At 52.4% G+C, this 27,266-nt stretch overlaps 1 long non-coding RNA gene across 1 annotated transcript in view; it reads right to left on the reverse strand.

The window, feature by feature from the left end:
* The window catches only part of LOC148108806 (uncharacterized), a 170,146-nt gene that overhangs the window by 18,807 nt on the left and 124,073 nt on the right, over positions 1-27,266 (reverse strand). The window contains exon 4 of the long non-coding RNA XR_015726995.1: positions 17,413-17,471. This is a non-coding gene — a long non-coding RNA (uncharacterized LOC148108806). The remainder of the gene's footprint in view (positions 1-17,412; positions 17,472-27,266) is intronic.

Consider the following 27,266-nt stretch of genomic DNA (forward strand, 5'->3'; position numbering starts at 1 on the left):
ATACCAAAGGCTGCCCTGTGACCCTGAACTGGTGGTCTAGCAAGGACTAACCTCTACTACCTCATACTAACATGTTGTGGTTACATGGGTGTACATGCACAGATGTGCGTTCACATGTGGACGTGCATTAGGTGTTTAAATGTCCACGGTGCAGGCCTTCCCAGGCACGAGAAGTCAGTGGGAATGCCATATGCAGGGGGAGCTCTCTCCCTAAGCTGGGCCCCCATGGCTCCCAACTCTGTTGCCTGGGAGTACTATCCACTCCCATCATCTGCTGTCTGGTCCTTGTCAAGTACTCTCTCCACCCTCTCCCAAACTCCCCCTCCAGAAGAGGTCCTCCTCTTGGGCTGAGATCGCCAGCAGGCTGTTCTTGCTGCCAGCAGAGCTCCGTGGGCACGGGGCAGCCACCCAATCCCACAGAAGCTGTCCCACTCACATTGCTGTGTGCTGAGCCCCTGCCTGCTGCTCCTCCCTCTCGTCCTTTCCTCAATGCAGACAGCAGGAAGTTCACCTTGGATCTGACCTACATGTCTACGAAAGAAACAGTCCCTCTTCCCCATCTGAATTCAGCTGGATGCCTCCACCCCCACCCCGGAGTTCTCACCTCCTGCTGGCCCAGGACGGCCCTTTGCCCATCAGGAAGAACAAGGCTCATTCCCCTCTACCTACAGGTGGTGCTTGGGGGACGCCTCTCTTGCTTCTAACCTCTCTCTATTCTAACAGAGCTGTAATCCACAGGCCACAGTAGCGAGTGGAGTCAGGGCCGACTCACTGCTGTCAGTTTTCCAGCTTGGCTTATCTGCGCCTTCATATGGCGTTCTCTTGTCAGAGGAGCCAGGGGCTGCGTGTGACAACCAGGTTAAATAAATGCTGCCTCCTTCCCATCCGCCTACCCTCAATTCCCTGTCCTTTCGCTGAGGACTGCAGAGCGTCTACCGGGCCTCCGTGGAAGATGTTGGTATACTGTCACCTGTCCTTAGCTGATTAGTGTCTTACTCCAAATGCCTGGGGCCATCTCTCCACAGAGAGAAGGGTTGGGTGGGGGGAGAAAGAGAGAGAGAGAGAGAAGACAAGTCTCCCCTGTCCCCTTTGCTGCCTGAGCTGCTGGCTCGGGGAAGGGGCTGGGTGGGGGGAGGCAGGACTCTAGGGAGCAGGGTGGGGAGATGGGGCTGTGTGAGGTCAGGGAGGCATGAAAAGGAAAAGCACAGAGGCCAGGAGTTTGAGGACTGTGAGTCTAGGATCGAGGCTCCCAGATGTTGATTCCTAAACCTTTTCCAGACACCCTGTGGTCATCCTCCACATGCCATCCCGACCCATGGTGGCCTCTCCAAGCTCCAGTACCCCAGAGCCAGTAGATACATAAGTGCCTTGGTGCTGAGGAGTCCTGGAAGGGAGTGCGGCTCTGTCCCTGTGAGCCCTTCTCCACGGCTGCAAGAAGAGCCCGGAATTTGCTAACTCATCAAAGTCATTGGCCCCATCCATTGTCTCATTCCATTTTCTCAGCAGTCCTGAGACAGCTAGAGTTCTCTTCAACTCTCCAGATAAAGAAGCTGAGGCTCAGATGGCCAGATGGCTTTCTCAAAGTAATAACCAGCAAGCAGTAGAGCCATGACTCAGAACGGGATCTCCTGACAGCAGCACCAATAATTCCGCCATGACCCCAGCTAGAACTGACAGTAGCCCGAACGGTGGCCATTGTTGAGGGGCGAGCTGTTCAACTTGCAAAGCGCGTCAAGGACAAAACAATCAGGAGTGAGGAGGTCCCTCCGGGCCTCCCAAACACGTGTCCTCTGGTGCTGTTGTCTTCCTTCCCAGGTAGCCACGGACTGAGCTGGCTCATGTTAGACACAGTCCCCAGTGAACAACAGCTGTCACACGAATTCCTCCGTGCACTCACCATCAATTGCCACGTGCAACCATGTGCTCCAGCCATGTTACCTCTCTCGCCCCTGCCCGCATCCCCTGGGAATCTGTTTAAATCTAGTCAACAGAGCAGCAGGGAGAAGAGGATAAACCTATATCAACACTGTATTTCTCTTCATCTCTCTCCTTATGAAAACAAAAGAGAAACCGTGCAAAGCCTCATCCAATATTCACCAGGAGTCATCCCGACATGATCCCAGGAAAATAAGTCCTTTTCAAACCCACAGTTCCGGTGCATCCTCTCCCACAACTGAGCAGGCAGAGCAGGCCGTGTGCGGGGCCCCGTGGCTGGCAGAGGCACTCAGCGGTAAGGCTTAATTATGATTCATGGAGTTGCGTTGTGGAGATGCTTTAAAGCCACTTAATTAGTGTAGGAATATACCGCCATAATTATCCTGAAATATGACCTAATTAACCTATGGAAAAGCCAGGCCCACTGCTCAGGAATGCTGGAGACATTAGTAGTCTATTAATACCCCCAGTCTGCTCTGGAGCGCAGCATTGGGGGTACACAGGGCTGGGGGGCGCACACAGAGAATAGCGTTGGCCCTGAAGGGTGATGATGCTTAAACTGTGTGAAGTGGGCAGGGAAAGGAGAAGGGAATGATATTTACTGAGCACCTATTATGAGCCAAGCAGTGCTTTAATCCATTTCTTATTTATTTATTTATTTTTATTTTTTTTTTTTTAAAGATTTTATTCATTTATCTGACAGAGAGAGACAGCCAGCGAGAGAGGGAACACAAGCAGGGGGAGTGGGAGAGGAAGAAGCAGGCTCACAGCGGAAGAGCCTGACGTGGGGCTCGACCCCACAATGCCGGGATCACGCCCTGAGCCGAAGGCAGACGCTCAACCGCTGTGCCACCCAGGCGCCCCTAATCCATTTCTTATTTAATCTTCAAAACAATCATTTAGGATAGATATTAAAGTTCAGAGAGGTTCAGTAACTGACCAAGGTCACACAGCCAGGAAACAGCTGAATTGGAATTCATTCTCTAGTAAGGCTGCTCCTAAGGCCATACTCTTCCTGTTCTTACTCACTGCCTCTGGCAGATACAAAAGACTCAGGGGAAATGGACAAGATAGAGAAAAAAGGCCCTTTCAGCTCTAAGAAGTTGCTTCTCCCTCTGACAATTTAGAAAAAAAAATGGAGTCATTCAAGCTTCCTGGAGGCAGGTTCCAGCTTACAAGTATGCTATGTAGGCGGGACACTAAAGGCCCAGGAATCCTCGCTCACATCGGCCACAGTGGGAATGATTTCCCACTGTTGAGAGCCTGCACAGCCATTCCCAGTAGTCCTGGGAGACTGCCCTATGTGCCTCCTTGATTTCCCTTCCCACCCAAGTCACCAGCCCCAACCCCGGCTTTGAGCCCAAATGTTGGCCCAAAGCCAGAGAAGCCACATCTGGGATAATCCTTAAAAGCCAGATTTGAACCCAGTCCTCCCCAGGGGAGACCCCAGAGCCCAGGGTCACTCAGGCACCACGATGAAAGTGCAGAGCCCTCCAGGGGGAGCCCAAGAGCCAGACTTCCGCCTCAGAGTCTGTCTGGCCAGCAGGTCGAGGAATATTCCAACAACGTCCTCATTCTTCCCTGATCAAAGGAGCTTGGATTGAACCTGCTGTAATCATCCGTCGGGGAGTTTGCTTAAAATTCCCCTAATTACGGGAGAGCAGAAAATTGCTACGCCTCAGACTGAATAGAGAAATCGAAGGCGCCCTGCTCCCAGCTGCCTGGGGAGACAAGCCAGGATGGGAATAGAAAGGCTGGGAGAGGCGGGGTGGGGGGGGGGGCGACGATGGGTGGCAGCAATGGGAGGGAGAGCCAGGGGGTGGGAGAGGAAGGGAAAGAGCCTGCTGCAAGGGGGGTGGGCGCGTGGTGGCTGGCTCAGGTGGGGCATGCCACCTCCCCTGCGGAGAGAAGGGTGCAAGAATGGAAGGACAGCCATGTAAGGAAGAATTAGCCAGAATGCACCTTCCCATAGCTGGAGCTAGTTTTCTAAAGAGGCTGGGGGAGCCCATAACTCTGGCTTAGTTTAGAAAGTAGATTCTGGAATGTCTTCCCTGCCAGAAGGAGGAAGGGAAAGAGAAGATGGACAGGTCAGGAAAGAAGCTGGCTGGGCAGACTGCTTCCAGGCACCCTCTCTGGGCTCTGTGCTGGTCCAGGCACATTGAGGGATCTAGAAGGAGGGGGAGGCATGGGATCCCTGCCCTTGGGGAGTCTCAGTCTAATGGGGGAGGCTGAGTAAGCACCACACCCAAAAGTAAAGCTCAAAGAAGCCCTACATACTCATGACCAATATACGATGGCCTTGGACTACAGGAAGAAGATCAGAAGGTGCTGAAGGGGGTGGAGTCAGAGGGGAAGGTTTGCTGGGGAGGCAAATGCTGGGCAAGAGAAGGCAGGTGGAGGAGCAAAGATGGGACAAGGGAGGGAAAAGTTTGAAGGAGCCCTGCAAAGTACAAAAGGGTTGTGATTACCATTTTTTGGTGGGGGAAAGCAAGACTCAGGGAGGTGAAGTCACTTATCTAAGGTCACACAGCTCACCAGTGGCTGAGATGGGGCTCAAGCTCAGGCTTCAGACTCCTCGTCTCTGAGTCACACCCCCATGGAGTGGAGTAACAGGGTGGGGGTGGGTGGCCCAAAGGTGGAATGCTAGAAGGAATGCTGAGGTCCACTCATTGACTATTCGATGTTGATAGTAAGGAGCAAGCAATACCCTAAAGGTCCTCCTTTCCTAGCACTGCCCCCTCCATGAGCTCCTCAGGCTCCCCACCCATGACAGCGTGGAAAAGCCTAATGATGCTCCTGGATGCTCTCACCCTTTCCCCAGGGACTTCTCAGTGCCTCACTCGAGTCCCTGCGTGGGTCGCCTTTGGTTCTCTGAGGGCCTGGCTGCCCTACCATGTGTGTCCCACTTACAGAGTGGCAGGATGGGTTGAGACGTGGGGCTTGCCTTCTACAGAAATCCATTCAAACTAACGTTTCAGTAAAAGGGGAAGTTTACTAAAAGGACACAGGAGTGTCTTGGAGGCAGGAATGTGGTCAAGGACTGGTATGAAGGACAGGACAGCCCACAGGAACCAGGAGTTCCTGCCCGCCATCTCACCCTTCTGCTTCTCCTGGCGCACCTGGGCAGACCTCACCACTCCAGATGGCCACCGCGGCTCCAAGCCCGCATGTAATGAAGAATGGCGCGAAGAGACCGCCTCTAGGCCCTATTAATGATACCCCCAAGATGAACTCTGATTGGCCCAGCTCAGTTCAGGCGCCTGTTCTAATCCAATGGACCTCAGTCCAGGGGGCTGGGTCACACTGAACAAGGGCTACCGTGGGCTCACCACTGCGAGGGAGCAGGCTGATTCGGGAGCCACGGTGAGTTAGACAGGAATGCCACAACTGTTCACCACAGCAGTGAGAATACCCCTGGGTGGTGGGTGTGCGGTGCATGGGCCTGGGGGCAGAGATCCAGGCTTCCCTGTCTCAGCAGGGGCTCTCAAGGTGCTCAAGGACTCCCTGGAAGCCGAGTGCTGAGGGACACCCAGGTGGCCAGCTGTGGCCAAGGCCAAGCTTTGAGCAGGAAACAGAAGGGCGAGGGGACTCAGCCTGGCCCCTGGCCCTGCAGGGGCCAAGGTGTGTGGCGGCGGGCTGGTCTGTGAGGGCTGGAGTCCTGGCAAGGGGCCTGCTGGGAAGGCGGGCCAGCCTCCTGGGCTCCAGGGTGGTTATCTGAGGCTGGGAAACCTGTACTTTAGAAACTTGACTATTTTCATGCTGTTTGTATTTTCTGTAATTACTTCCCTTTTGTTCTCCCTCAGTATTTATGGAAGTCCTTTGTGAAAATGCCAGCGGATCCCAGCAATGCCGAGAGGAACCAGCAAAGGGGTTTGTGTCTCTTCCTGGGCTCAAGGTAAAAGAGACCCATCCTGGAGCCTGGGAAGGGAGGTGGCAGGAACCTGGCCAGGAAGACAGGGGAGGGGCGGGGAGGGGACAAGGGCGGCAGCTGAAAGGCTCCTCTTCCCCTGGCCTCTTTCCAAGCTCTTTCTCAAATATAGGGAAGCCCTGGGCTTCCTTTGAACAAAGTCTATTGTCCTGAACTGAGACAGTGGCAGAGCTGCTCCCTTCCTATCTGTCCCATCGGGGGGCCGCCAATGCCACCCGCAGGCCAGCCTTGAACGTGAACTCCTGAAGAACCTGTGCCCCCTGCATGCTCCTCAGGTGCTGGGGCAGGGTCGGGGATCACAGAGGTGCTAGCCCAGAGGAGGGGGCCCTGCCCTGGGACCCAGGGAGTGGGAACCTGAGTCCCTGGGACAAGCTCTCCCCAGGTCCTGGTCTCCACCAGGATCCATGACTTCCTCCAAGCTCAACTTCCCCAGCCATGACATTTTGCTGGGCCCTACCTTAAAAACTCTACATGGGCATCAGAGCCACGTCTGGAGGGTGATGGGGAGGCAGGGAGGTAGGGGGCTGTTTCTCCCTGGGCTCAGGGTTCTTCCCTGAGGTGAAGAGATACATAAGGCTCTAGTGTTAAGAGACTGGAGGTACCCCCGTGGTTCCTAGGGGGCCATAAATGAAGGTCCACAGTGACAGAAAGGACCAGTGATAGAGTCATGGAGACCTTGCCCTCTGAAATTAAGTTATTTATAAGCAAATTGTCATCAGAACATCGCTGGCAGGTCTTGGCCCTGCCCGCCCCCCCCCCACTGTGGCTATTCCTGGCCAGATGGAGTTGCCCTGGGTGGCTGAGCAGCCCCCAGGAGCGACGTGTCCACAGGCAGAGAAGCAGCGGTGACATGGGACATTAGGTGCCGATGGCTTTGCCGAGCAAGAGAATTGCAATTAAAGATGTGATGCGTCCCTCTGGGGGGCTGTCAGCCAAGGATCCAGAACAAGGGTCTGGAAGCTGGGGGCTTAGTAAAGCAGCTGGGGTGGGGAGTCAGGCAGATGGGAGTCAGGACAGGCCTGTGGGGGTGCAGCCTCCACCCCTCCCAGCAAACCCATCCACAACAACACCTGCCATTAACTGGGTGCCCAACACGCCCCCACTAGAAGGTGGGGGAGTACAATTGTCTCACTTTTACAGATAAGATAAGATAAGAAAGGCGTGGAGGTTAAGTCACTTGTCTGGAGCATACAGATAGTGGAGATGAAATTCGGGCTCAGCTCCACCTGGCATCGAAGTCAGGACTCAGAACCACCCTGCCACGGTGTCTCTCTGAGCGTCCCCACACTGGGCCCACCGGAACCCCTCCCCCCGGGGCCACAGGGAGCACTGGCCCAGCTTGGGGCTTGAGGCTGCAGGTGGGTGAAGCCCTGGGGGGATGGAGCGCTCACCCAGACTGCCTGGCAGCCCTACGGCCACCACCACCTCTCCACCCTTTTGTGGGGGAGGAAGAGGAGGACCATCTGGCCTGGGGGACATGTGGAGACTATGAGGTGGCAGACCCAGGAAGGTGGGAGGTGAAGAGGGGTGCACCCGTCACCTTGAAGCCCGAGTCTGAGCTTCTCACCCACCTCGCTCAAACCTCCCGCTTCGGGGAACCCCACTCCTGATCGTCCCTCCTCGGGCTTTATGCAGTGACATCACCGTCACAAACAGGCGCTTCCTTATCTATACCAAACACACCTGAAGGAGGGGCAGCTGCACCATTCTCCTGGCCCTGCTTCTTTGCACACGCCCACCATGCCCCAGAGTGACCCCAAAGGCCAGGTGATATGTGGGAAGCAGCCTGTGAAAAACTGTCCTTTTTAGGAGCTAATCATATCACACCCAAAACGGAGGATGGGAGAGAGTGGGGGAAGGGAAAGGGGAGACGAGATGAGAGCAGAGGAGAAATGAGATGCTCAGGTGCCCCCAAACCTCATGGCAGCAATGCTGAGCTGGGGCTCAAGGAGCAGCTGAATGGGGGGCTGGGGGCCAGAGAGACTGAGTCATCCAGTCTGGGCTCAAACCTGCTCCCTCCAGCTGGGTTTTGAACCTGTTCAGGAAAGACTTACCACAAACCACCCATGTGGGGCACTGTTCCATCTGGTCAGAGCCCAAGGAGGTGAAGGGTATTTGAGTTCTGAGGCTGCCCTCACGAGTGTCACTAGTTTGCTGGGGAAACCTGGATGCCCAGAGCCTGCAGGACTCACTCCTGAGAGCAGAAGAGCTGACTAGAACCCGAGAGAAGGGGGGAGCCTGGGGGTTCAGAAAGGGAAGACAAGAAGTGAGGGAATTCAAGACGATGCCCTATTTCACCTACAGCACCCGTCCCTTCATGCCCATCAGCCCAAACCTTATCCATCCTTCAAAATCCAGAAGAAATGCCACCTCTTCCATGAAGCCTTCCCTGACCTCCAAATGAAGTTTGCTCTCTCCCTAAGTACTTTGTCCCCACTGATCTCCTAAACCCTGTCACTTTCTTCCTTGCATTGTGTCCCCCGGGCTAGATGTGGACTCTACATGGCAGGCCAGCTCTTGCTTATCACCCCATTACAAGAGCTCTGTAACTACTTGGATAAAGGGAGACTGATGGAGAAGTGGGGCTCACTATGGAGCCGGACAGGTGGTAGAGCACTCGGATCAGAGGACACAGGAGGGATTCAGGAAACGTCAGCTGAAACGAGACTCAGAAGAGCTTTTGCTTGCTTCCTGAGGTTCAGATGGCATTCGGGATCAACGAGAAAAGAAGCCTGTTTTTCTAGAGTCCTGGGTGACTGAGAAACCCAATGCAGTGTCCTCACAGGAGTGGGGAGGCACTGGCTGCCGGGAGAAGAAGCTAGAAGGGGAAAATGCCCCCACCCTCCATGTGGTTTTGGTAGTGGCTGTGGCAAAAATAAAAATCACTTATTTGTTTAAAGGTATTTTTCACTTCAGATATTGTTTCCATCTTTATAAGTTCCATTCGGTTTTTGCCATCTTCCATTTTTCTCCTCACCGTGCTCATGTTTCCTCTACAGTTCGGAGCATATGGAGCCTATCTGTAACCCCTGCTTTGGCGTCCTTGCCTGCTAATTCCATCATCCTTCTTATTTGGGAAGCTGTGTCTGTTGACTGATTTGACTTCTGGTTATGGGTCGTGTTTCCCTTTTTCTTTGCATGACTGTTATTTTTTTATTTGGTGATGGGTATCGTGAATTTTGCATTGGGGTCTGGATTTTGTTGCATGCCTTTAGAAAGAGCGGGACTCGGTTCTGGCTCCCAGTTATTTGGAATCACCGTGACCCTATGAAGGCTTGCTCTTAAGCTCTGTTACATGGGTCCAGTGCAGCCTTTGGCCTCTGACTAAGGTAACATCCTTCTAGGACTGTGTCCATTGCGCCACACACTACAAGCTGTCTCCACCCTGACACGTACACATCTGAGCCATCCCCAGCCCTGTGTGAGCTCGGGAATCATCCAGTCTCCTGCTTTCCAGCAGCTCTCTCCCCAGCCTCATGCTGCTTCACCCCAATTATGTGCAGATCAGTTTCAAGGACCCTTCTACAGATTTTCAGAACTCTCCGTGGACAGCTCCCCCTCTCCAGTGTTCTTCCTGACAAATTCTAGCCTCCTCAGCCCCCGTACCAACCCTCAAACCTGGGTCTTCCCACCCCAACCCCCAGGCTCTGTCTGGGATCCCTCGCCCCTCCTCCTTTGCTTGGCCTGGAGCTAAACTGATGCACAAGTGGAGCCTCCCTTCTCTCAGCGACCACCTTGTGCTACCTGTTGCCTACTGTCTGAAAGTCACTGTTTCAGATTTTTTATCCACTTTTCAATTGTTCTCATCAGATGCGCAATTACTGTCACAGTTAACTCCTCCGTGGGCAGAAGTGGCAGCTCCCTGGACAGAAACTAGTCACTGGGGCAATCGCCTATGAGAATGGAGCAGTGTCTTCAGTAGCGTGCTCAGGAAGGCCTCACTAGGAAGGCAAACTGAGCAAAGTCCTAGAGGAAACGAAGGAGTGAAACACACATGTAAAGTACCCTGAGTAGGAACAGGCCTGGCTTGCTCCAGGAACAGCCAGGAGACCAGTGCAGCACTGGGGGGGTCCAGTGACAAAGAGACAAGGTCGAAGAGACAAAGGGGGAAGGGGCCAGACTGTGAGGAGCCCCACAGGCCCCAGAAGGAGACCAGAGGGTTACTGTGATCAGCCAGACACAAGGTGGCGGGAGCTTGGGCCTGGGTGGTGGCCAGTGAAGTCAGAAAATTCTGGGTGTTATGTTGAAGGACTGGGCGGGAAAGAAGTCAAGGATGACTCTTGGTTTTTGGCCTGAGCAGCCAGAGGGTAGAGTTGCCACTGACCAATACAGGGAAGGCTGCAAGCTAACGGGTCTGCGTGCTGGGGGCAGTCCGCTGGAGTGTAGACATGTTAGGTCTGAGATGTGTACTAGACACCCACATGGAGATAACCAGCACAGAGGGAATGAGGCTGGGGAAGGAGCCCACCCATGAGGTCTGGCCTAGCGATGCCCAAGGTCACCAGAGAGCACCCTGCGGATCGTACTCCATGGAATACCCTTCTGCCGCCACAGAAGGGGGCAGGAGCTGGCAAATAAGGATGGGCCCTTCAAAGGCCACTCATCCCTCCTGTCACTCCAAGAAAGTTGGCTCAAGCCATTAAGGGCTGTCAGGTGGCATCCCTGCCCAGGAGCCACACACTAGGGCTCCAGGGAAAGGCTGCATCCATGGCTCTGTCCCCCAGGGCCCATCTCTGCTCCTTCGCAGGCTGCCTGGTTCCCATTCATGACTCTGGACAACAACATGTGCTGCCCTTGGCTCTAGGATGGCTCACCTGATACCCTGCACTTGACACTTACTCCCCCCAACTCTGCCTGGTCCCTCTGACCAGGACACCTGTTGGCTGTGTTTCCCAAGCAGCTGCTGACACCTCTCCCTTCGGGCTGCCATCACTCTGTGGGGTAGCCGCAGCTGGGCTATGACGCAGGGTAAGATCTCTCCCACCCCCAGAAGATCTCTCCCAACAGCCCTGGTATCTGAAAGTCCTTCCAGATAGCTAACTTCCATCCTCATCACTTCATCCTCTGTCCTTCTATCTAATGCCCTCCACCTGGAACAGATGGGCCCCCAGTGGCCCCTTCGTTTCCTTCTCCATTTCTGCTCCCTCCCAGGTGCTCTCCCCTCCCTTCTGTTCTTCCGTGTCTCCGGCACCTTCCTCACTCCGTCTGGTGCCCGCCGTGCTCTCTCACCTCGCTCCATCAGTGGACCGTTCGTCTCAGACAGTTAGTTCAGGGGAGTGTACAGGAAACCCTTGCTGACTCTGGTGAAGGTCCTTTTCCCTCTTCACCCAGGGGAGGCCAGACGTTAACTCGATGCCCCCAGAGTCCTCTCTGCTCCAGATGGTTCCCCTCCCTCAGACACCTCCACGACCTCCCTACATTGTCCTGCTGCTGTCCTCGCAGCGTCCTGGCTTGGCCGAGAGGCCCATCCCTCGGTAGACGAACACCTTCACCTCCACAGTTTCAGCCCCTCCCGTTCCCCTGCCCCTCACACACACATGCACACACGCACAGGCACACGCACACACATGCACATACTGCACACACACACACACATATGCACACACACACACGCACACTGCCCCTTAAGTGATGGTGAGGGCACTGGCCGAGTGATCCATAGCTCCTGTTTCTTCTGCTGCTGCGGTAAAATATGGACAGCGAGAACCGCGGGAGAAATGAGGCATGAAAATTAATCTGCTTTACAATCCTCATGAATATTTAAAAGCTGATGAATATGTAACTACATTTCTTTTCTCCTCCATTAGTGTCTGCTTTTGAGTTACTCTATAGCTGCCTTTGGTTCCTTTGGGGGCTGGTTGGCTAGACTGATTTTTAAATTGGTTTTACAGGTGCCGATAGCTCTTGGGTTCCCCCACCCCCAATTCGGAGAAAAGGACTTGTCCCTTTAAAATTCCTCAGGAAGTCCTGGCAGAGAGAGAGACACAGAGAACCCCCTCCCGACCTTACACTGTGGGAGCCCAGAGACAGGGCAGCGATGAGGGAAGACACTTCACAGCTATGCTCACAGAGCACACCCTTTCAGGGATAAACCACCTCCTTCTTCCTAAGCCTCAGTTTCCCTTCACTCCCCACCATCATCAGTCTTTCAAGGCCCTAGTCCGGGGGGGGGCTTGAGAAACCAAGAAATCCAGCAGCAAAATGTTATTTTTTGCCTACTCAGAGAATCCAGTATTAAACTGTTTGGTACTTTGCACCCATCTCCTGGCCCCTGAAACAGTCACTCCATCTAGAACCACCCTGTGGAGCATCTGAGCCACCCCCTGGCCTACCCTCCCTGCCACTCCTCTTTGGCTACTCTGGGAGTCTGCTTCCCACCCCCTCCAACCATCTGAACCAGGCTGGTGGGGAGGGAAGGCTGTTCACTCACCTCCCCACAGCCATCAATCACCCCAGAGCAGAGCAGAAGGAGCAGCAGGGCCTCTTCCCAGAGCAGCAAGCTTTTTCCCCGGAGCCTGAGGCAGGATCCAGCACTGAACTGGCATCCTGTAGAGGGAAGGCTGAGACTCGGCTGGGGGAAGGAAGGCGCCATGGTGTGGGGCAATGGGGTGTGGGAGCCATCCATCCTGCCAAGTTCCAGAACACAGCCCAACCTGGGTCAGAATGTGCAGAGGGTCCTAAAGCCCTGCAGCCATCCAGAGAATTCCAGGTTCCACAGTTAGCACTTCGAACTCCAAGTCAGAATGGGACATGGTTAAATCTCAGGGTGCTCACCTGCCCACACCTGTCCTCTCCATCCAACCTTCATGCTTTGCAAAGCATCCCACACTCTGTTTTGATCTTATTCCTACCTTCTAACCATTCTCAGAGTCTCTGTAATTTCTAGCTTATCAAATTCACATCTGACCTTCCATCTCAATCATCAGCTCTCTGGACCCCTCACCTACCTATGTTCTCCACCCCTAGGCCCATCCAAGCTAACTTGCTCACCAACCCAAACCTTTCACCCCTATGCCCCTGGCCTTCTGTTTCATCTCAAACACACTTGTCATTTGCTTCCTTCCAGACTCCGCTCAGAACTGCTTCTGACGGGAAGCCCACCTTGGTTGACCTCAGCCCCAAAGAACAATCCTGTCATCTTTTCTGGTTCCCAGGTCTCAGTGCAGAATCCACGAGGTGTTCATTGGCACCATTTTCACGTGTGTGCTGCATGGGAATGGCTGTTTGTCACACAGTGTCTTTTAAAGCGGACCTGCTCATGCCGATGGCAATCAGTGTCACAGCTTGGTCCCAGAATGGCGGCACAGCTGCAGCCTCGAGTCTGTGGAAATGCTCAGCGGGCCCGTCTCACACGTTCATGCCCTCGCCTTCAGATCAGCTTCACTCCACCTCTGGTGACTGGCCTCTCCCGCGGCAGGAACTTCCCAATGCAGGGACCCAGGCCTCCTCTCCCTCCCTCTCCCTCAACTCCTGCCCCGGGGGGGACCTCATGAAGGAGCCTCTGGAGTGACACCAGCCTAGGGAGTGGCTGGAACCGAGATCTTGCCCAACTTGGGAGACAGAGAAGGAGCTCTGATGTCCAAGTCAGGAAACCAGGCTGAGGACATAGCTCTGCCCGGTGATCGTGACCAAGCCACTCCCATTTTCATCATTCAAGTAGGGATAAAGATCTGTCCCTCCACGAAAAGATTATGGTAAAATCAAATGTGAAAATGCTTCAAGAAGTATAGAACACAATATAAGTATTGGTGTCTCTGCTATTATAATTGCAAACAATAAGTTGTTATAACCATAAATACATGACGTTCCCCAGCACTCCCTGTGTCAAAGGAGTCCTCTTGCTGAGCGCCCCCCTCCCAACCTTGCTTTCCTTCCCCTGGCCAGGGGAGGGACAGGGGTGCCCAATTGGATGAGTGCCCCTTGGGATCAGCCGCTCACTATCCCCAGTATGTTCCCCAAGCAGCAACATCACCTCCAGCCCCTGGCCTCTCCGCTCCGCTCCCGAGCTGCCTCTGCGGCAGGAACAAGAGTGTGCCTTGTCAGACAAGCCCTGCATCTCCATAGAACATGCTCTAAGCATAATTACCCATCGGAGAAGTGCGCGGGCCCCGCCCTTCTCATAGAGCTGCTGCCACCGCTGGATTGTTGCTGCTCCGCTAGCTGCAGGCTGAGCTGCCCTGGACCGAGGAAGCAAGAACAGTTCTCCGGCTGAGCAGGGACCAGCTAGAGCCAAGTGCTAGAGGGGTGCCCTGGGCCCCTGGCCGTGAGTATCTGGGAAGTCTCCAGCGGCTCAAGCAAATGCTGAGCCTGGTTTCTCCCCACCTTTTCACCACTTGCCATGTTAGTCCCCACTTGCCCCTCTTGAGGCTCCCTCTGGATGGGGATTGTATCCACCCTATGCTTCCTGGTTCCTGACAGGGTCCCTTATTGGCCCTCCTGCCCTCCCTGACCCCATTGCTCTCAGAGGCTGAGGTGTCCTCTGCAGTGCTTGAAGATGTAGACAGGCTGTCAGAGTGGGTCCCATTCCCCAAGGCCAGGGTGCAGGGTAAGGGAAGAGAGGTGCCACCTCCTTCCTCCTCCCCCCTCCATCTACATGCCTTCCCCAGGGAAACCACTCCCAGATAACCCTTTAGGAAGATGTGTTCCTGCCTCCCCCACATCTCTCCAGGCTGCTATGTGATTGACTTCACACCATGAACATCATTTCTCCCACTGTCGGGGTATCTCCACAAGGGAAATGACCCAAGCCCCTGGGTCCAGCAGAGATCTGCGTCCTCCACCTACCAGTCTCTAGACAGTCTAAGTGATCTTTACACCATTTCTAAAAGAGATGGGGAAATTGAGCCTTGAGTTGGACACTTGACTCCTTCAATTTGTTCCTCTAAGTGGGGCATAAGTCTGAGGGTAGGGTAAGCAGAGGACATTTGGAGGTCCTTGGGATGCAGTCCTCCCAGCTAGGCTGTCAGAGGCAGCAGGGACACCTAAGATGCTCACTGTTTGGACTTCTAGGAGTTCCACCCTGTGGGAGCAGAGGCTCTGAAGGAGGCTGATTCTGCTCTTCCTCTCACTGTGGAGAACCCCTCTCTCCCTCTATGTACCTCCTCACAACCCACCCTCTGCCAATCTGAGCCCCAGAGCAGGGCCTGCAGGGACCATGCTGTCCTCTCTTGAGCCAGGTGTGGGTTCTTCTGAGCAGCCCCAAGCCTGTTCTGGGACCACAGCTCCCTGTCCCCTGGGATACTCTGCCTGGTGCCATCTCAGGACTTCTAGGGGATTATGTCTCAAATCTAACCCCAGACTAAAAACCAAGCCAGATCCTTCCATCCAGGATTCTAAGACGTCCACACCACCCCTCACTCTCAACCCTGCACCCTGAGTCTTATCCCAGCCTTTCTCCACTTGAACTCCACTACTGCTATAGTGACAGCTCTATGGGTAGGATGCATTGAGACAAATGGGGCTGTGATTAGCCAGCCATCAATATCTCTTAAAGGCCTATTCTCTCAAGAGCTGGCAGGTCCCTCCAGTCCCCCACCTCCCTGAGCCAAGCAGAGATCCCCAGGGCAGCTCTAGCCTCCCTCTTTCTTTCTCCTTCCCTTCCTGCTCTGGCCATATCAGCCAGATGGATTATGTCTTATTTCTCTTGGATTTGGCTGCAGGAACCAAACAGCATTTAAGGCTATTGATTGTTCAAAAGGCCAAGTGTATAATGTACCAGAAAATTAGTTTGGAATGCCCTGCAGGAGAGCAGCTCCACTCTGGCCTCAGATTTACTCTATTCTGGTGGGCCAGGAGGGGCATGGGGTGGGGGCCAGTGTACCTTTCAGTCTCCCCAGGAAGTTCTAGGAAGTCAGCAGCCTCTCCCTCGTGGCCAAGCTGGGGGCCTTCTCACCAGCTAGTTTACCCAGGTGAGTTACATTATAGCAATACCTCTCCTTCACTTCTTCACTTCAGCCACGCCCATTCATCATTTACCCACCAACCCACAAACATGCGCACAGGCACACGCGCACACACACACGCACACAATACATTCACATCACACACACCATGTTTTTTAAATGCCTACATATATGTATGCATATGAGACACTCCCGTGCTTACTAACAGGGGCACATCACTCTCACCTGTGTATACGTGAGAATGTCTGGGCATCCAGATAAAAGGCTCCCTTTGTCTAAAGAATCTGGTGCTTAGAAGAGTACCAGACACAAGACAGGTGATCGCTGACATTTACTGATCTTCACTGAATGGCTGCAGAACCATGGACAGCTCCCTGCCCCCTCCACTCCTGCCGGGCTCTGTGATCAGTTCACCTGGCCAAAAACAGCTCCAGCTCACAGCCAACTGGAGTCACTATTAAGTTGGTAATCATGATAATGGCTTTCATTTTTGAGCACCTGTTATGTACCAGTCACCAGCCAAGCCCTTTGTATGAATCATCTCCTTTGGTCCTCACGACCTCCCAGGATGGAGTCACTATTACTCCCACTCCACAGATGACAAAACTGAAGCTCACAGAGGTGGTAATTCTCCAAGGTTTTCATTGAACTTGTCTAAAATAACAAAGGTAAGGGCACCAAACTCCAGGGGCCCCTGTTAAACTGTACAAGCTTCATATGACAATAACTTCACCAGACAGATTTTCCCTGATCGCAGAAGCTGAGAGACTGACATGTATCAACCCATCACATATTCCCATCTCCAACAGAGCCAGCACCAGCTGGCCTGAGGCAGACAGGAAGTGTGTGCTGGGCTGGCTCATCAAAAAGTGAGCAGGTATTCCTGAAGCCGGAAAATCAAGGCCAAACAGGGCCAAAGGCATTGAAATCTTGCAAAGAGGACACTTGAGAGGCTCAAAGAAGTGTCTGGAAGTGAGATCATGTCCAAGAAAATGGGATGTCACAGACACACCCGGTTTAAAGAAAGAAAGATAACCAGGACATTGCCAGAAGCAACTGTCCAGCCCTTCTCCTGCCCTCCCTGAAGCCAGTGAAAATACTGCAAAAGGCAAAAGATTTAGTTCATTCAAAGAGATACTTAACAATGAGAATGATGGCTGAATTGTTCAGCTAAGGCAAAGCAACAGACTCCCATAAAAAACAAACAAACAAAAACCAGGGAATTGTTTCATAAAAGGTTGAGCCATACCTTTGTCATGGACAAAAGAGAAATAATTTCTATTTATTGTGCCTTGTAGATAAAGTCAGACTATGCAGCACTGATACCCCCGCAGACCCAGGATCTGAGAACCAGTGCATCTGCCAGGGGAGCTCCAACTCCCCAGGCCCAAAAAGAGGCTCAAAATCTTGAGGAAAGGTCATGGACCATTTGGTTTTGAGCATCAGTCCCCACCCTTCCCTCACCCCTCTTTCCTAATGAATAGCCACTTGAGCTTTATTTCACGTGTCGAGATTCTGAGATATTCAAGAAATCTGCACAGCAATAAGCTGGGGCCTGTGGAACAGTGAATGTCTAGACTACATTTCACTGAGCAATGTTTTAAAAGGTAGTGAGCCAAAATAGAATCACCTATTCTGGTGCCTTACCTGATTCGTCAGACTTGAATCCAAATGACTTTGGGGTATTTCCAAAGATACACTTCATCCTGAAAAAGATAAATATTCACTGACAGTCAATACCATAAGCCATAGGGGAGTTCCAAAGGTGCCGACAATGTGACATGATTGGCATACGTATCAAACTGTCCGAGTGGGCTACATTGAAGGAACAACATGCACTCAGATGTGAAAGTTCGGACATGTAAGAGAAGAACTTAAGTCTAATTTTTTCTCGTCACATCAGCAGCGAGCCACCAGCTGTGGATCCAAGCCCTTTCTTATGTTAGCTGGTCCTTACGCTGAGACCTGCAGGGGGGAGAAGACAAGGATGGCTCAGTGAAGCATGTGGCGCATCCTACCGGGAGTCAGGATACCTGGGTTCAATTCTGGTCTTCCTTTAACTACCTGTGTGGCCGAAGACCTGAATCCCTTTGAGGCTCAGTTTTTTGTTTTTGTTGTCATGTTTTGTTTTGTATTTTTCATTTCCAAAATGGTACCAGTCATTGGCAATGTTGCGATTCTGGCTAAATGAGATAGAAGACCTCGCACAGTGCTTGGCACACAGTATGCATTTATGTAGGTTAGCTGGTGCTTTTGCGGGGAAGGCGTCAGGCAGCCACAAGTCCTGACAAAGGCCCGAGACTTGTCCTGAGGTCTGGAGAAAACAAGGGTGAAGATGGGAGCTGGAGACAGAAGAAGAGCATGAATGGGGGGAGATGGGCATGACCCTAAGAGACACGCTTAATCTACAAGTGTTATCTAGGTCTTCCCACAAGGATACAGGAGGGAGGCAGGGTTTCATCAGTTATCAAAATTAATCTAAGGCCTGAACTCAGAAGGAGAAAGCAAGGTGCTCTTAGAAAGAAAGATACTCTTCATTATCCTAGTGAAGGGTTCAAACTGGCTCACACTGCAGCAAAAGAGCGCAGTTAGACAAGAAGAACTTTCAACTAGAGCTACAAACCCCTTACACAGGCTTCTCCCAGGGGCTCCAGAAGTCAGACAGGCAATTGCCCAGATACAGGGGAATGGATAAAGTGGACTGGGGAAGCCCTAGTTCTTCCACCTCTGAGATTCAGGCATTGAGGCTCTCTTATGAGCAGCTCTCCAGCATGGGGAAGGGGCCCTGCAAAGCCCCAGGAAAGCACCAGTGTGGAAACTCAGCGGAAAGCAGCAACGCTAATGAGTGCCAAGAATAACAGTGGCTTCTTAATGGAGCCCTTAATGAAGACTCATTTTGGGTTTTATTAACGTAGAGAAAAAGCACATATTCTCTCCCAGCTCTCAGAGAGCAGGCAGAATAAAGAGCAGCCCCAAACACGGGCCTGAGCCCACTCCCTGGATCCTGCCAGCACTATCATAATCGGCTCCAGGAAATGGAGTTGGAAGGGCATGTTCAGAGCTCTGAAACCTTCCTTTGCCCTTTGGACAACCTATTTGGATCCCTGCATCCCACACGGTCTTGGGGGTAGATTTCCAGCTGGGCTTAGCTCTGCCATTTACAGACAAGTTGCAAATAAGAACACAAAAGAGACCCATCTCCAAGGTGGTGGCAGTGATTTTAACAGACAGATATATCCCATTAAATATTTAATTAGAATACAGTCCCACCAAAGCTCTTCTACTATGAAAGACTAAAACCACAGCTCTCTAGGATTTATCTGATGTTGGTCACTTATTACCAAATATAAGTGCCTATACCAAGTCTATATAGTCTCTGTGGGCTTCAAATACAGCAAGAGGGATTCAGGTTAGACCTAGAAATTCAGAACTCTAAAACTTGCAGATGACCCTGGAGTTCATCTCATCAAATCCCCTGTTTTATGAGGAAACTAAAGCCCAGAGAAATTAGAAATTCATTAAAAGTCAGAAATTAGATATGCATAAAAATAATCTAAGAGCCAGTTGTGTCTGAGTCATAATCCAGGACATCCACGACAGCGCTCCCCCATGACACCGGCCTTTGCTGGCCCCCTTCTTCCAGGGTGATGGAACTTGGCTAATTAACCATCCCTGGGACTGGGCTGGCATGAGCAAGATGGTATGGGGGGGGGCATGTCTGGGCGGGGACCTGGAGGTGTCTCTTGTCCCCAGATACGAGCCTGAGCCCGGGAGGCAGCTCAGGGATTGCTTTGCTCCATCATTCAGATGCTCAAAAGCTCTTTGTTGATTAAACAGGAGACCCCTATTCTGTGGATCACTGACACTCTACCCTCAAATGAGAAACCTCAGCAGAGGGTTGAAAATCATCCCTAAATAGCTCCACAGTCATCCTGCAACGGCTTCGTCGATAGTTAAAGCACAGTTATCAACTTCATAAGAGGAATGTCCTGAAAGCCTATGAAGGGAGGGAGCGGGACTTTTTCCCCGGGAGCCTGAACCCTCCAGGGTGGGGACTTCCTCTGCTTGGTGCTGGGAAAGTCAGACAGGAGGCACTTCTGCCGGGGAGGACCCAACCTGAGGGGAGCAGCCCACCCCACCACCGCACGCAACAGTGCAGCTGCTCAGTGACAGCTGTGTGCCCCACATCGTACTGGGTGCTGAACCCACGTTCTTTCTAACCTAATTTTCACAGCACCTTTATAAGGTAAGTACTATTTTGCATCTTTTAACAGAAAAGGAAAATGAGACAAGTGGAGTAAGACACAAATGGCTTTAAGTCAATTGCTGCAAAACGAACCCCTCGATGTCTAGAGGACACCGAGCATTGAGATAGTCATCGCAGGGAGCCAACTGTGGAAGGTCTCCCAGTAAAGGTTCCCTGGCACTTTTGAGAAAGGCGAGGGGTAGCTGGGAGGACCTCATGACCAGGTGGCAGACCTGTCAGAAAAGCAGCTGACGGTGATTGAGCAGCTGCTGTGTGTACTGAGCTCTCTGCCATGCAGCTCACTACACGATCTCATCTGATTCGCACAACCACCTCCTGAGATCAGCGTTCTGATCCTAAAGACTCAGGTTCAGAGAGGGCAAGTGACTTTCCCAACGCCACACAGCTAGCAAATGGCAGATTCAGGATCTGAACCTACACCAGTCTGGTTCCAGTAGGAGAGGACAAAACCACTGGCTTGACCGGCGGGGACAGCAGCTGGTGGGGACAGGCTAAGAACTAGCTCGGAAGCCACTGGGGGAGACTTCTCTTTCCTAGAACAGAGGAGCTTATTTCAAGAACCTTAGCTCTGAAAATCAGGAGAAGGGACCAGATGCACCCTGACCTGCAGGCATTTTTCCCTGCCGGATGGGCCCCTCCTCCCCCAGCAGGGCCCATGAGGATGGCAAAGAAACATATCAGGAAGATTCCATTAACATCCAAGGGGACTGCACAAATTTTCGGCACCACTACAGCCACTTTAATCTGTTTTCCCAGAGAGGTTTGTGCCCCATCTGCTCACACGGCCCATGGCACAGCGTGACTCGCCAGCGACTGCTGGTCAGCGTCCTTGTGAGCCACACCGCTCGGCCTGCCATCAACAGCAGGGGCTTTCAAGGCAGACAGAACAAAGTTCAAATTCTGGTTTCTCCAGCTCAGAGCCTCTGTCTCCTCATCTCTTAAGCAGAGCTAATCATGGCTGCCTCCCAGGGTTGTCATAAGCATCAAAGAGCTTGTCACCAGCCTCCTTCACTGTCCCGCTCTCCAAGCCAAATTACCCCTACTCCACACGATTCACCTGCCATTTTGTCTTCAACGGGGGAGAAGACTGAGTCATTTGGGGCTCTACTCTGTGTCCAGAGCCCCGCTGATTGAGAGAAGGGAAGCCAGAGAGAGCTCCATCTCTGGGAAAGGCCAGAAGGAGGTGATCCTGGGAGGGCAGGGATGTAGGGAGACAGGCCAGGAGATTCCAGAGGCAGAGGGGTCCCGGGGCCCTGAAGACCAATTAGGCCAATGCCAGGAATCAGATCCCTCTGCATCAGGGGGCCTGGGAAGAGCCTGCAGCTTCCCTGGGCACTTGGCAGGGAAACTGAGGCACTGGGGCAATAGGAGCGCTCCCCTTCCCCGGAGGCCTGACCAGAGTCAGTGACAGAGGATTGCAAGGCCCAAGCTCCATCCATGCAGGCTCGGTGGGCTGTGAAGGGAAACCACTGTGGTGATGCCCCCGGGCCAGGCAACTCCTCTCCCTCCTCTCCTGAACTTACTCTGGCCTTCTCAGGCCCTGGACCCCAAGCCTTCTCCCCTCAGAGCCTTTTCTCCACACTGGTGCCTTCTCAGCAGGGCCTTCTCTCTTCCTCAGCATCTCCCTAAATCCACCCATCCTTCCAAGGCCATCCAAAGAGCCCCTCCTCTGTAAGCCTGGCTCCACCCACCTCCCTCCATCCTGCCCCTCCCAGCCCCTGTGGAAGCAGTTTTTCTCCTCCTTTCCCGGAGCCCAGAAGGGCAGGGTAGCCCTGCATCCCCAGCAGTCTGCACAGCCTGGCAAGTAACAGGTGTTTGGGAAACACCCATAACAAAGCCACCCCTGAGGAAAGCCTGCTCTTTCCTCCTCTTCCCCTTCTGCCCCCAGGCCAGACATTGGGTCTGCAGGAGCTGTAAAGAGAGGATGGCTGATCCAGACCAAACTTGAGTGATGTCCTTGGCTGGTCCCAAAGACTTCACTCCTCGGATAAAAGGAAGACTTTTTTGCCCTTCAACTCTCAGTTGTAAAGCTCTTAAAGGGACCTCACCTTTATTAGCTCCCTTCTTTTTCCTGACAGTTCCAAGCAAATTCTGCCTCCTCTGGAGCTCCCTCCTCCCCAGCCTTCCTGTCCCTCCCCACCTTCCCACCTCCCCTCCCACCTCAGCCCTGTAGCAGGGAATGTAATTAGGCCTTTCCCCAGGATGGCACCCCCTCCACGCAGTTGGACTGCCCATCCAATGGGGGATAATTTATGGAAATGGGTAAAGGTGTTTTAAATTATTCAATTTAAATGTAAATAGGGGAGATGGTTTCTCTGAATAAATTGTCTTATTTATGTTCCGACCGACTCCCCTCCCAGGGAAATACAGAGCAGTTTGGAGCCCTCTGGAGCACAGGGCCCTCCACTTCTCTTTAAGTAATATGGGACCAGCCCATGCCCCTGGGGGTTGGTGATTTGGACACAAATGCCCCTGACAGCCTCTGTCCTAGCTGGGGTCACAAGACAGGCCAAGTGCTCACCACAGGCTGTTCTACCCCCACCCCACCTGGGAGAACTATGGCCAAGCCAGGCCATGGATGTGGGCAGAAAGCAACTCCTCCACTTCTGTTTGCTGGGGAGTGACAATGGGTCAGGGGGGTCTACCGCCTCCCCTTCTGCCCAAGGTCTCTTTCCATCTAAGTCCCAAGCAGTGGGGGGGGGGGGGGAGGGTTCTGTACCTCCCTGACAAAGTCCTTCATGCTCTGAGCCCTTCATGCTGAGTGACTATGGGCCATCAACTATTCTCAGGCTCTTTCTATCTGAAACAGGGTCCCCTCTGGGAGGCAAGGGGATGGGGTAGTCCCCAGGCAGAGAGCTGCCTTGAAAGGAAAGGACCTTTCTTCACACATCTTGGACACCATCCCGTGTGCCAATGGGCAGGCATTTGAGGGTGAGGAGAGGGGCCATTCTTTACCCCCCTTAGTGCTACCAGATGCCAGCTTTGCTGTCTCTTGGATTGGGCCACCATTACACATGAGTAACCAGTGATCGATGTAGCTGTTAGAGGGTTTTCAGGGGCACTGAACATTGAACAGCTCAAAGTGGCTCACATATATGGAAATTTACTAGCTCTGGAAACCTGGAGGTAGGGCAGAATCTGGGTGTAGATCTGGTGTGATCTGGAAGTCTGGTCCTGTTTCCTTGTGATTCCTTTTTGTGTGCCCATCATCCTCAGACTATGTCACAAGATGGCTAGGGCAGTTAGGAGCCTTATATCCATCCATGACAATGTTCAGAGAAAACCAGAAGACGGCAACTCTCAGAGACCCTTCCAGAAGTGTACAAAAGACTTGCCCGCACCCCTCAGAAAAACTCTCCTTGCACCTCGTTGGTCCATCTTGACGAAAGGCCAGCAGGGACTGGGATGACTTTAGACCAATCAGGTCGTCCAGGATCTGGGGGCACGGGCAGCTTCTCCCTGAAGCACACACAAACATGGGGAGGAGGAAGTGGAGACTGAGCACTGGCTAAGACAGTATCCACTGGAGTAACAGTTGAGCAAGAGATTGTTGAAATCAATGCATGTTTTAATTGCCAACCATGCTATTTCAACCTGCCCTGCTTGAACTGGGTCAATTCCTTTCTGCCTAATCCTAAGAACCAGATCACTGTTCAGCCCCAAAGAGTCAAGAATCAAACCAATTACTCAGATAGCAGACTGGTTGACAAGATGGTCCAAGTAAGACACAAGTTGCTGTCCAGATGCCTTAGCTCTTTCCTGGGATATCCATAAACAAAGGCCAGCTTGTCCATGCCCCATGATCAGCAGCATCCCCTCACTACCTTTCACTCATTCATTCTACAACTATCCACCTGGTGCCAGGCACAAACTAGGGGCAGAGGGTCACTGGCAAAGCAAAGATACATTTCTTGTTCTCCCTATACATCTCCTCTCTCTCTCTCTCCATCCTTGCAGTGGACTTCATCATGTTTGTTGTCGGTTGGTCTGGCTGCCCACAAATCTCCTTGCTGAGTTTGGGAGTCTCCAGCCTCATGAGTCAAATAGAAACTTGGTAACCCAGACTTCTTTGCAGTAGATGGGTACAGACCTGTGATTCAGACCCCACTAATCAGTTTCACCCCATAGGAGACTTCACATTAGAGGGAGGAATTTGAGTAAGTTCATTGCCCAGAATCCACTGTGCCGGCAAGGGTAGAAATGGAGGTGTCCAGCTTTGGGGCAGAAGTGACAGGAGGACTGGGTTCCTGGCCCAGAAGCACAATCGGTGGGGAGTGGCAGGAGCAGCAGAGGTTCCCTGGTGTCTGGTGGGACAGCAGCAGTGGTTGGGGTTTCCCCTATCAGTCTGGGTCTAGGGTACAGGGAACATCTTGTCTGGAAGCTCAGTCTTGAGTCTGGTTCTCCAGCCCTCCCTGTGATTAGATGAGACACCCACTATTCTAATAGAGTACTTTTCTACTTAATCAGTCGGAGTTGCTCCTGTTGCTTATGGCTGCGAACGCCAACTGATGCAGAAGCACGTCCCATCCTTGGTGAAACCAAGTCATTCTTAAAACCCAGACTGGGTAGCCCCTTCCCTGAATTCCCCCAAGCCCAGGCGCTTTGTTCATGCCTCTTACAGCAGACTTAATAAAGGCATGAGCCCCTGTGGGAGTCTCCACTACCCCCCTAACACACACACACACACACACACACACACACACACACACACACTCTGATTTCCATGGGCTCTGGGACCACACCTTTTTCATCATTACATCCTCAGGTCTAGTTTTGAACCTGGTTCAGAATAGGTGCTCACTAAGTATTTGTTGCAATGTGATATTGCCACCGTCTTTAAGATATGTTGACATCAAAAATCCACCAATGCCTGACACTGGTTTTAGCAACAAACATAGAGAAGGGCCCACATTGTGTCTCTTACTTTCTGCAAAACCAGCTACCAGGTTCACATCTATAGGCTCTGGGCACTGCAGTCCCCACCAAAATGTTCCCTAAAACAACACGGGACTGTCCTCTGACCCCTACACCCTGTTCCCTAATGACCTCTGATGGTCTTGCATTTGCTCCTTCCAACCTGCAGTGCCCATTTCTGCCTTGGTGCCACTCTAGCCTCAACCCTGTCAGCCCTGAGGAGATATCCATTCTTGGACATGGAGATGACATCCCAAAGGCCCCTGAAGAGATATGCCTGCATGAGTTATGTGGCCAACCCGAGGGTGTCCCTCATCCTGGCCAGCCCTGCACACACACACCCACTCTACCCCCTCTGCAGGAAGAGCCAGAGGAAATAGACAAGCTTTCTGGAATCAATTTCACGCCCTTGGGCATGATAAACAACTAAGCAGAGAGCAGCACCCATCGAGGGAGCGAATGGCCTTGGGTATCAGAGGGATGCATCAACTCCCTGAAAAAGAAAGCCTGACCTCAGACGCTCTCTCCAAATGCACTTTTCATCCATACATTGCCCTACTTGGAGCAGACTCACCAAAGACCCAGCTGCACCTTCCCGGGCACGGACAGGACCTGTACTTCCGTTTTTCCCGCGGTAGCACACAGCCTCTCATCATTAGGGGGGCTTGGGGAGACCTAAGGCAGAAAGCACCTGGCCCACCACCTTAGCCAAGAGTGCTGCACTACAGACAGGGCCACGCCACCGGGAGGCAAACCCCAGACTTCTTCTTACTATCTGTGTGACCTTGGGCAAGCCACCTAAATAGAACAAAGCTCACAAGGTTCTTCTGAGGATCCCATGAGATACTGTTTGCAAAGAGCTTAGTGCCGTGTCTGGCACAAAATCCTTAATAATCTTACCTATGACTGTTTTTATCCTGAGCCCCTATCATCAGCAAGTTCTTGGTTCATCTAACCTGAATGCTATGCATCGCCTCTGACGGCCACACCAGCTTGCTCTGCTCCAAGTGGTCCTGGAACTGAGCAGCCCCCAGAGTGATGCAGTAGGAAAAGTAATAGTACTAGAAGCAGAAGATCTAATCCAAACCTCATCTCAAATCTGTAGCCATGATCTCTTTATATCCAGTCGGCATGAGACAGATTCTAAATACGCGATGACTAGCTGTGTGGACAAACGAAGGTCGCTCTGCTTTTCTGAGCCACATGCCACAGCGGCCTTTCTGCACAGTGGGAAAGGAGCACTGTCCCCAGCAAAGTCACGGCAAGGATGAAGACAAATGCAGTGACATGTGAGAGAGAGCCTGGGACGGCAGGTGGCCAAAGGTGTTACTTAGATCTGGATCTGCTCAAACCCTCAGCGAGCGAGACTTAGTTCCCTGAGCATCCTTCATCTGACAACAAAGAATGACCCCGTTTCTATAACCTTCACCCCTTGCTGTCTAACCCAGCAAGTTCCACCATGTTTCTTCAGCCCAAGGAGCACTGATTTAACGGCGAGAAACCAACATCAGATTTTACCAGAAGTCAGTAAAATCCTTGCAGCTCTGCACAGGAAGGCCAACGTCCGGGAGAGGGCTAGTGACTCCAGCCATGGACACGTGCACCATGCTGTGCAGTTCACAAATGCGCCGTCAGTCAGTATCTTAACAAACACTTTCACTGGCCAGTTTTGCCCAAGGGGAAACTAGCTTAGACTGGGGAACCAACTTGCCCATGGCGGTAGAGGAGGATATGAACTCACCTTGTAATCCGTCTCTCTCTTGACCCCATTGGGCGCTCTGCCCCCTGCCAGCATGTCCTCCCACACCAGCCTGGCAGGCCCTTTCAGGTCTTCCAGTCCAATATCTGGCACATCTCCTGGCACAGAGTAGGTTCCCGATAATTTATCGTCTAATCTAATTATCAAATTTCATCTAACTACGTCATTTCACCAATGAGGCAGAAAGCAAAGAAGTGAAGAGCCCAAAGTCACACAGCTGGATGGTGATGTGATGGACCCACTAACAGAAGAACAGGAGCTTATCCCAACATGTCAGAACTAGAGGAACCCTAGGAGGTCACGGGTCAAGACCCTGCCCAGTTCTTCCTTGGTGCTCAAGCCACATTCTCCCATTCAGACCTTGGAGGAGGGGAAACAAGGGGTTTCAGAGGCTGGATATAGCAGGTTGACTGCAAATGTCCCCAAATCCTCCCCTACCTATATCCATGCCCCTTAACAACGTGATTTTGCAGTTTCTCCCAACAAGAGGTAAAGTCTATTTCCCCTCGTATTGAATGTGGGCTGGGCGAACCTGCTGGAGGATGAGGATTATGTCGAGAA

This window comes from Ursus americanus, chromosome 16, assembly GCF_024610735.1.
Source record: "Ursus americanus isolate L20-20 chromosome 16, mUrsAme1.1.p, whole genome shotgun sequence".
NCBI classification, from domain to species: Eukaryota; Metazoa; Chordata; class Mammalia; order Carnivora; family Ursidae; genus Ursus; species Ursus americanus.